We start from the raw sequence: 11,218 nt of genomic DNA, 5'->3' as shown, positions 1-11,218 counted from the left end.
CGAATTTTTGGTATTCCTAAGTTTTACCATTATGTATTATAACCCATTCTGAAATTTTACCTTTCTTAAATTTTATCAGTTCCGAAAAATGAACGGGCCCCCAACAACGCGACAGATCTCTCATGATTGATTGGTACTCTGTGTGCGTACACGGCCGGCTCGTGCGTGAGCTGTTTCCAGCATACTGCAGTCTGCACACGTATTTTCTTGTGCGAACACCTTTATACCTATATTGTTTAGCTTCGATAACTACGCGTGTTTACGCTCTCTTCGTTTATGTTTAGAACCTGTCGAATCAACAGATCGAGGGTTTTGAATTCTTCGATTTTCGAATTTATAAATAAATATAAATTAAATCGCACAAATAAAATGTTCATAAAAAAGATCAAAATTTATTCACGCATTTTTCATAGAAATAAGGATTTAAAGTCTCATTTTTTTACCCCGTATTCGAGACCTAGCTAAAAGTCCAAGACTTTTCACTTTATGATAAATGTGGAAAATATGTATCATTAAAAATATGACTCTGTTTAAATATGTATTTGAATTTGTTAAGGGGGTTATATTTATAATTATTATCACAAAACTACCGTTTATTAAACCCACGTTTATTGTCGATTGATTTTTGACCCCGATAGTGTAATTAAATAATCTCCTGTAATTTTGGTTGCCAGGAAATGTTCATTTCCTTGCTTGAAAGGTAAATAAATGAATTTTTTAAAAGATTTTTTACCCGAGTAGTTGAATCAAGAAATCTCCGGTGGTTCTGGTTTCGAGAAAATATCGATTTAGCCAAATATGATAAAACATTTTTGAAAACTATAACATTTCAATAATAGACGAATTTTTCTTTTAAAACACAAGTAAACATTATAATTTTGACAGTTGTTGGTGTATTAGCTGGTTTTTTTTAGTTTTAGAATACGAAGATTAAATAAAAATTTGAAAAGTTGATTCAAATTCAATTTTGAAAAATAAATAAATTAGCAGATTTTCATGAAAGTCAGAGCAAATGAGGATTTCTAGTTGCAGAATACGAATTTTTGGTCGAAAAAAAACTCAAAACAGCAACCTAAAGCTTGAATATTTTGTTGAATTAGAAAGTAACCATAGAATTTGATACAATGAGATTTTTCTGAGTCTGAAAATATAAAATTACGGGTTTAATTAAGAAATACAAAAGAACCTAAATTTTGAAAATTTTATTAAATTAGTTTTTCTAACTCACAGTCTATTTTTTATGAAATATAGTAATTAATATGATAATCATAATATCATTTGAGAATCAGGATATATGTTTACTTTAAATTAAATAAATTTCAACGCTGAAAACGTGATTTCCAAAATTAAGATGTTGTTTGGATTTTTTTTTATTTTGACTTCAAATTCATATTCTGTGATTCAAAAACCCCCTTTGTACTGACTTTTACAGAAATCTAACAATTCAATAAAAATTTCAACATTTTACGACAACTTTATGAATTTTAACATTTTTACCCGGAATTTATGTTTGATTATTCAAAAAGTCTCCATGTACTGACTTTCACGGAAATATAACAATTTTATAAAAATTTTCAACACTTAGTCATTTTTTAAAACTTTAACACCTTTGTGTTTTGTGACTCAAAAGCCACCCTTGTACTGACTTTCACGGAAATATACCAATTTAATGAAATTTTCCAAATTTAAGTAATTTTTTTCAATTTCTGAGCTTTTATCCAAAATTTGGATTCTAAGATTTAATTAAACTAATCGTACTAACTCTGATGGAAGTCTAACAATTTAATCGAATTTTCCCAATTTTATTAAACTTTTTGAATTTCGATCCAAAGTTCGTGTGCTGCGAGTCACAAACCCCCTTGTTCTGAATTTCATGGCAATTGACCAGATTAATAAAATTTTCAATATTTTTATCAACTGATTGAATTTTGAACAAATAATCTTATTCCACAGTCAAGAAATTAATTAATTCCTTAAGGAATGTGAAAGAAATTTAATATTGCATTACTTGTGAATGTAGAGTTTAGCCGGATCCAACTCGGAAGCGGAAGGATGACGTGCAGGGATTCACAACCCTCATCTGAAAGAAACAAAAGAAAACTCGTTCTTTTTTTTCTTGGATTATAACAATGTACGAGTGCATAACTAAGAAGCACCTTAAGTAATTAAGTTTACTTTTGCACTAGTTCCCGTCCAATATTAAAACTGATGGTTAATTGAAATTCTTGTGCTTGATCTGGAATATCAGTAAACGTATCGCTCGAAGTAGGGCAGGCCGTTAACCCAGAACGAATAATTAAGTCCAATGAGAAAACTTTATACGAACATCATTCTTGTAAGAGCTAAAGTTACTGGTCTCGCGACCATTATTCCCATAAGTAAAGGCATCCACTAAAGAGTTATCAATTTGACTTGAAATGAGGAAAATTTCGTAAGAGATATATTTTATCTTTTAATATCTTTGATAAGTTAGCAACCTAATAATCCATGGACGGATTTTTCATTCTTGAATAAACTCAAGAGAAATTTCACAGTTTCATAGGTAAGAAGATTTATACTATTGTAAGTCAATTATTTTATCATGTATTTAAATTTTCATCAAAAATTGAAACTCATTGAAGCAAAAAATTCGCAATTAAACGTCTAACTTAAACCCTGAATTAATAATACCTTTAGGCTCAATTTTCTATCAAAAGAGATGAGTTTTTAAACAAATAGTTCATTCTTCAAGACAAAAAGGATTAATTCTATAGAAGATATTTGAATTTTAAACATAAGAAGTTATATTTTCTACAAAATATTTGATTTTTTAAACAAATATTTAAACTTTAGCCGGCAACAATGAATTTTTAATTAAATGGTCGATTTAAAAAAAATTAAACTTCAGCCAAAAACAGTTTCATTTTCAACCAAATAGTTGAAAATTCAACTTCAAAAAAATCATTCGTTTTTAATAAAAAAGAAGGAATTTAATACGTAAAAAGACGAATTTTCAATCAAACAGATAAGTATTCGAACAAAGAGAATTGCTTTTCAACAAAAACGTTGAATTTTCAACTGAAAAACAAATGTTTTAAACTAAAAATAAAATATGTAAATTGGAGTTAAACTAAAATTTTTAATCTTTAACTTAAAAAATTAATTTCTAACAAATTAAATTAACTTTCAACAAGGTACTCAATTTTTAATAAAAATAAAATCAATCTTTAACCAAAAATGCAATTGTTACAATTTTCAGTCTAAAAATTAATTTTCAACTAAAAAAATGTAGTTCTTCAGAAACAAGTTAAACTTTCAACCAAAGATGTGAGTCATCAAATATCAAAAGTGATTTTTTTAGTCCTTCAAGTTTTACGCAAGCAGTTGAATTTTTCACCAAAAAGATTAGTTCTAAGCGAAAAATTTATAGTTAATCACAGAGATGAATTTTCAACTAGAGTGATGAAACTACAACTGAAATATTAGAGTTTACAGCAAAAAAATTAACTGTCACCAAAAAACAGATTTCGAAAGAAATATTTAAATTTTTAACCAACAAGATGAATTTTCAATTAATATGATGAATCGTCAACAAGAAAATGATTTTTAAAGAAAATAGTTCAGCTTCCAACCCAGTAGATGATTTTTTAAACAAAAAATGTAATAGTTAATACTTCAATCAAAAAATATGTTTATTTCACGGAAAAAAACAGTTGAATTTCACGAAAAAATACGAACTATTCATAAAATTGTTGAAACCTCAAACAAACCAGATTAATTTTCCACCGAATAGTTGCATTTTTAACCAAAAAATATTGAATTTATACCAAAAGATATTAATTTTTTAACCAAAAGGACGATTTTCAGCCAACAAATATTTAAGTAGAATTTTCAATAAAAATGAATTGTCCTTTAACCACAAATAGTTGCTTTTCTTAATGGGTTACAAATCGAATATCACGGATAACGGTCCAGAGTCAAAGGTCAAAGGTGTTGGGTCAGGGTTAAAGCTTAGAAGTTAAGATCAGAGGTTAAATCTCAATAAACCTAGGTCATTTCTTGGAGGTTAGGTGCCAACGGTCAGAGATGAGACGTGTAGACTGATTAGTCTGAGGTCAGGGGGCAAATGTAAAAGAATGAACTAAGTGTTTTCATAGGACAGTGGATGTAGGTCAGGGGTCATATATTAAAAGTCTAGGGCTGGTATATATCAACTACATGTATCTACAAAGCCCTAAAAACGAAAGTAAATTTGAAAATCTAGTTGACTATTTCAAAAGAATTTAAAATTCAGCAACTCATGTATCATCCAAGCTTGTTCCTATTCCTCCTGTTTCATAGATGTTGTCTTATCGCGGTTTCAGTAACTAATATGAGCCAAAACACGAATACTGTTGCATGAAGATACATTGATAAAGGTTAGGCGAAGGTTCAACATGGGAGCTATGTGTGCGTGCCCTAGGTCTGATTTCCATCCGCAGTTAATTACAGAGCTTCCTAGTCAGGTGTATGGATATCGCTCTGGTTCTTGCAGCTCGGAGATGTGGGATAACTTCTTCCCCTTACCGAAGTTGGGCACATAAGTACACGAATGGCTTACACATTTAATCACACTGAAGCATAATATCCCGAATATCTTTGTTATACTTGTAATCTCTTAACTTTTAATACAAACTAGACAAACTCTTTCCATTTTCTATTAAAGATTGTTCACCGCTAATTAATCAAATGTCTGAGTCTTTGTTTTGATGCCGTGCCTTTTCAGCTTTTCATTCCAATTTCAGAAATCAATTCAAAAGAATTACGCATTTTAAATAATTAGAGTAGCCGATCCAGGGTGTCAACTAAAAAATTTTGGAACAAATTTGTCCGCTGTTCGGGCACATTGTCTTCGCGCTATGCGCGCGGCTCACAAATTTCAGCTCGCTTAGAGCGTGCACTTTTGGTTCTCACGCTTTGGGCTTGATAATGTGTTAATGTATTTAATGTATTATCTGTGCATAGACCTTTTAAAGTTAAAGATCAAAGCATCGACAACTGTCATTTGGCGATTGTGAATTCTCTTTTGTTAAAGCTCCTCCTGCTTTAACGAATAACTCATTCTCATTACTTTTCTACATTATGTAACACTATTGTATCTAATGTAATTACATTTATTTATGTATTACGGTATGGGATTGCTAATTCAGATAATTCAAAATAAAGTACAAATTTTATTTAGATTATGATTACTTTAATGTTTGTTCCATATTTTATTTATATTATTACAATTCATAATATGCACTGGTGTTGAAAAAGACGTATTCTCATCGTCTTGTTTTTATAATAAAAAAAGTGCGCATCTTATAAAAAAATCAATTTTGTTATTATACATTGTATTGCAGCCTGTTTTTTTTCGCGTAATTTTTTTTATTTTCCATGCTGTTTTTTACGATTTGAACCAAAAACACGCATCCTAGCGTAAAGTGGTTTTAAGGAAATTTGCAGACATAATTTAGGCGAAATATTTTATTGAATGAAATGTTATTGTACCTTGTGTTGCTTCCCCAAACAGTTGATTTTTTTAAATGTATTTTTATAACAAAAGTTATAATAAATTTAAAGATTTTTTTCTCCATAAACGTTCGTTTTTTATTTTTTTCATCTATTGCATGGATTTTCCAAAAATTTTATTTTTTTCTTTTAATTATATTTTTGCAATCGAAAGAAAAACTACGCTTCTATAGAAAAATTATTAATGACAAATTTGTATACCTCTTTTTTAAGTGAGAAACTTTTGTCTATTATTTTTTGTCATTTTTTAATTTTATTTTTCACGATTAAAGCAAAAATTACGCATCCTATCAAAAAATGATGAATAACAAGTTTTTAGCTCTTTTTCGAAGCTACCTTGCCAAGCGTGGAGCATTCAGGCTATCACACGTTCGTGATGCATACGCTACTTCGGTGAGTCGACCTAACGGCCGACTCCATCCGGACGCCTCTCCTCGAGTGTCCCGATCTCGAGAACTTTTGGAAATCTGAGCAATCTCAAAGGTATCTTAGCACTCTCTACGCAAATTCGATTGAGACTGCCACATTCATAGTTTTAAGATTTCCAGATTTTACAGTGAGTAGCCACTCACTCTTTTTTGGGTCAAAAAATTTTATCCATTTATTTTTTTCGTGGCATGTATTGTTTGTCTAAAAATTTAATATTTCTATTTTTATTGCTGTTTTTACGAATAAAACAGAAACTACGCATCCTATCAAAAAGTGCTTAAAGACAAATAATTTTGAGATCCTTTTTATATACAGAATTTTTATCTTTTCACCTTTTTTTGTATCTTGCATAGTTTGACCGCAAAATATAATTTCTTATTTTCCATTAGTTTTCGGCGTGATCAAAATTTGAATTTTTTTTTAAGAAAATTCAAAAAGTTGTTATGGCAATATTGTAGGGTCTTCAGAAACCAACGTTTTACTCCTATTGACTTTGTTTCATATCATGTATTGCTAGGCTTCAAATTTTCATCTTCGTTTGCTTCTTTGACTTCTGTAAATGCTTTATACTCTAATAATTTGTTTTTTATACAAAAAACTATTCATATAAATTGTTCGTCTTTTTGTGTAATACGACTAAGAGTTTTCAAATCTTAAGAAGGTGGTCTCATAAAATTTTGAAAATGCTCTAACTTTTTGAATTTTCATCCAAAATGGCTGGCTCGTGAAGTTTAACTACATTTTAGGGCACATAAATAATATACAAAATGCGACACATTCGCAAAAACTTGTTTTCTGATTCGGAAGGCGTCAAAACGTGGACATTCCCTGACAACTATAAGATTTATACAGTACTATTTTTTAATAATACGGATTCAGTCAAGTGTTTTGCATTTTTTAATCAAACCACTCAAAATATGTATGAGGGTTCGCCGTAAAGTTATTACATGTAAATAATGTTTTTTTTTTAACTTTCTTATGTCTGAGTTTGTAGAAATAGCACTATATTCATAGGCAAAATTAAATACTTTTTTTTAAATTTATGAAAGTAACTTTACAAAAGGATCAGTAGGATATTTCTGCGAATGGAACAATTCAAATTTCTAGGGATTTAAATAAGATTTTAAATTTAGAAGGATTTAAAAATTTATAACAGGATATTTCTAATCATATTAATTATCACCATCAAAAAAATTTTCTTATTTGAATAAAAATGCTCTCACTTTACTTTGACTTTCCACAACAATAAAAATTCCCTGACATTTCCAGCTTTCCCAGGTGAATAAACACCCTGATATCTACATCTTGTGAATAATTCCTGGACATTTTTGGTTTATTCACTTTAAAAAAAATACATAGAATGTATTCTGCTTAACTTCTTGATAAATATCTGAACAAGTCAGGAAATTAATGTCAGATTTATGACTCTCTTCACGTTCAGTCATCTCTATTAAATTCGATTGTTGAGAGAGACTGATTTATCTTAGGATTTATTAAACTCGAATTCTGATCAACAATTTAAATCTCAGAGCGATTTAGCTCAGTTTTGTTTTGTCTGGCCTCTGTCGTTATGCGTTTTTACTCCATTTCTGTCTTCCCCATTCTAGTCTTATACATGTGAGATCTATATTCTCCTCTCTCGGATACCACGTGCTATTAGTGTCATTCCTTCCTCAGTTCTCCTTTTGGTTCTCCAAGTCTCGTACCTTTGGCACCTTCTCCGTTCTCGTACCTCGCACTTATTTTCATACCCATTTCCTGCCACTAACCCACTTCCGTACCACCTCATCCTGGATTTGAGTCATATCCTTGCGCATAGGAGTGTTCGCGAAGGGTCCAGCTTCCGACATCAGACCATGGATCTTGTTTTAGTACAAACTTGTGTATCCATATTTCCTTTTTTGCCAGAAAATGGATGCGAGTTGTTTATCAAAAAGAAATATTGCAACCGGAGACCTTAGCGAAATATTTGCCAAGGAGTACGGCATGAAATGAAATATTGTTTTGTGTTCTTAAGAGTTCAGCTTTTAAACTTCTTCCTGTTATTCGTCCAGTTTCGAATTCCAACTTTTAATTTTTATTGGGGATGACTTAAAATTATTTCAAAATTTTTCGTGAATCACTTCAAGAAGTTCAAAGTAAAGAAGTCTATCCACGATGAGCCTGAACTGAGTTTAAATGCAAGTTCCAAGTAAATAATATTTGTTGACTGTTTATGGTAATATGGCAACCCACGAACATTTTAAGATGAAAAGAAAAATAATCGTTCGAGCTTCACACGACTGTGATTTGCTAACTTTTTGTGGACTCACATTTTTTCCGAATGACAGGTGCCCCAAATGTAAATTGCCACACATGAGGCTTGTGGCACTTCTGCCCATTTTTCCCTTCAAATTTTTCCGAATGAGAGATGCCGCAATGTAACTTGCCGCAAATGTGATTTCAAGCTTCATAAGCCCCTTTTATGGTGCCCCCCAAAAAGTATCCCATATAAGTAAAATAAGGATTTTACGGAATATTCTCCTAATTATTAATTTTTTCTCATTTTTATTTATAGAACCTCATAAATTAAGAAATGACCAAATTTGATGTATTTTTAATCAGAAAAAAATAAGGAATGACTGTAGAATGATTGAATATCTCAATTATCCATGATGAGTTCATGAGCAAGATACTACCAAAGAGAAATTTAAGTAAATAACATTAAAATTAAAAAAGGGAGAACAAACAAGTAAATAGGTCAAGGGATTAATGCGGAACGAGCGAAGCAAAAGATGCAAACAACAAGATCATGAACTAGAAATGCATGGTCTGCAAAGATGAAACAAACAAAGACTTCAGTCTACAATCTAAAGCGAAAAGGGCATGATAATTAACTAATTGCATATTCCATAATCAGGGTGTCTATCTGACTGGGAAATTAGGTGTACCTGAAAATAAGCGGACATTTTTTCAACGGATAAAACCCGTAAATGATCGGATATGTAATTTAATTGGCGGGATTTTTCTCACGAAAATACTAATATCAAAATGAAAAGTTCAATCGTACATTTTATTACCAATTCTGAGTTGGAACAGAGAATTTATGAAAAAATCAAAATCCTGACTTGAAGTGGGGAATTTTCCAGCAGAATTAAAATTCTCACTTGGAGAAAGATCTATAGATTACACTTTGAAACAACAAGTTTTCGAAAAAATTCTGAGCTGGGACAGGAAATAAATAAAAGGGTTGCTTAAAAATTGCACGTAAAAATTACAATTACCCTCACTTAGAAGAAGGAATTTTCAAAAAGAATTACAATTCTATGTTGCGACATGGAATTTCAGATAATTTTCAGTTTAGAAAAGGGAATTATAATTTTTAGTTTCGGATAGACAATTTCCGCAAAGAATTGAGAGTTTGACTTTGGAACATGGAATTTTTTAGAATAATTATAATTCTTAAGCAGAACTGGGCATTTCCGTGAAGAATTATAATATTTATTTTAGGTTTACTTTAGAGCACGAATTTTTTAAGTGAATAATAATTACTACTTTAGGAGAGACATTTTCTGTGAAGACTTATAATTTGATTAAAAACAGGGAATTTTTTACATGGATCGGGAACTTTCGAGAAGAATTTTAAATCTGATTTAGAAGAAGAAAATTAAAAATATTTTTGTTACAAGTCAGAGTTCATCACAATTTGAAACATTCCTGTTTCAAAATTTGAAAAAAGGAAGTTACCATATTTCTTAAATATAATATAAAGTTTTTTAAGCAATATAAATCAGGCTAGGAGACGGAAATTTTGGACATGAATTGAATTCCGACTTAATATACGGAATTTTCTAAAATAATTATAATTCTGAGTTGGTGAAGGGAATTTCAGTCAAGAATATTATTTTTTAGGTTATTTTAGTAAATTTTTTAAATTAAAGTTTTTAAATTTAAAACAAATCTCCGTTACAAGTAAAAATGCATCATAATTTGAAATTTTCTCTCCCAAACTTCAGAAAACAAGGAGTGACTTTATTTCTGAATTATAATAAAAAACGCTGCAAATAATTTTCACGTGTGGCAGAGAATTTTTGGAAATATATTTAACTGACAGTGTGGAAAGTTTACTCATTGAAATTATTTCAAGTCATGTAAATCTTTAAACTCTCTTAATTTAACCAAAAAAGTAACAATTGGCTGGGATAAAACCGTAAAATAATAGGGAGTTCAAAATCATTCATCGAGTAGGTATCCTGATCATAAAGTTCCTGAACAATTTGAACTATTTCACAAACTAATCCATTTAGATTGAATTAAAAGCCCCTAAATTGAAAGTTCAACATATTGAGGGTTGAATAATAAACAATAAAATTATCCTCTGAGATAGTCATCCTTTGAGCAGAATCACACTCAAATATGTGTGCTTATTGATCAGAAGCACTCACAAGCAATCACGTATTTTGCTGAATTGTCGTCTTCGGGCTTCAGAATCGCAGATTGAAAAATCATCTCTTGAAAGGAATACTGAGAAGACGAGGGTACTAGAAGGCGAGAGCTTAAAGGCAAGTTACCACTGGAATGGGGATGAGATCAAGACGCGAAGAAGGATTTACAGAATTAAAGTATACCCTCGTCGTAGATGGATTTTACGAATTTTTCTGCGCGACGACTGATGCGCTTTTCAGTTATTCGACTGCAAGGAATTCCAGAAAGTCTGGCTGCCATATAGAGAGGCCAAGTATATATTACACACAAACAGGAATTTGAAGAATGTGAAAGAGCAGTTTCGCGTAAGAAATTCCAGGGTTCTTAAACTTTTTATCAGGAAAATTTGTATCCCGATTTATATTTTCGTCTAGACATGAGTGGACTTCAAATCAAATAAGCTCATTTCAAGTATCTTGAAACCCATTTTACATTTAGAATGCTAATAAAACTCCATTTATTTATTAACAAGAAAATGGTAAAGTTTAAAGGAAAATAGAAAACGAATTTAAATATCGCGTCACAGTTATGGATCGAATTGAACTTTTCCACTTCATCGCCAGTTAACTTAATTTCATCGAATGCTGGGAGGAAAAAATAGCTTAAAAACATGGGACCAACACAAAGGAATAATACGGAGTCCGATCTACCATAGGAAACTTGTCCGTATGTAGCAAAAGAAACGGTACTTTACGAGGGTGGGTTGATAAGTTTCCGGCCTGACCAAGAGATGGCGCCACTAGGCCTACCTTGAGGTGGCGTTCTATAGTACCATCCTTAGATAGCTTGTAGC

Source organism: Belonocnema kinseyi, chromosome 4, assembly GCF_010883055.1.
Source record: "Belonocnema kinseyi isolate 2016_QV_RU_SX_M_011 chromosome 4, B_treatae_v1, whole genome shotgun sequence".
Taxonomy (NCBI): domain Eukaryota; kingdom Metazoa; phylum Arthropoda; class Insecta; order Hymenoptera; family Cynipidae; genus Belonocnema; species Belonocnema kinseyi.
Note: the sequence above shows the minus strand (reverse complement) of the source record.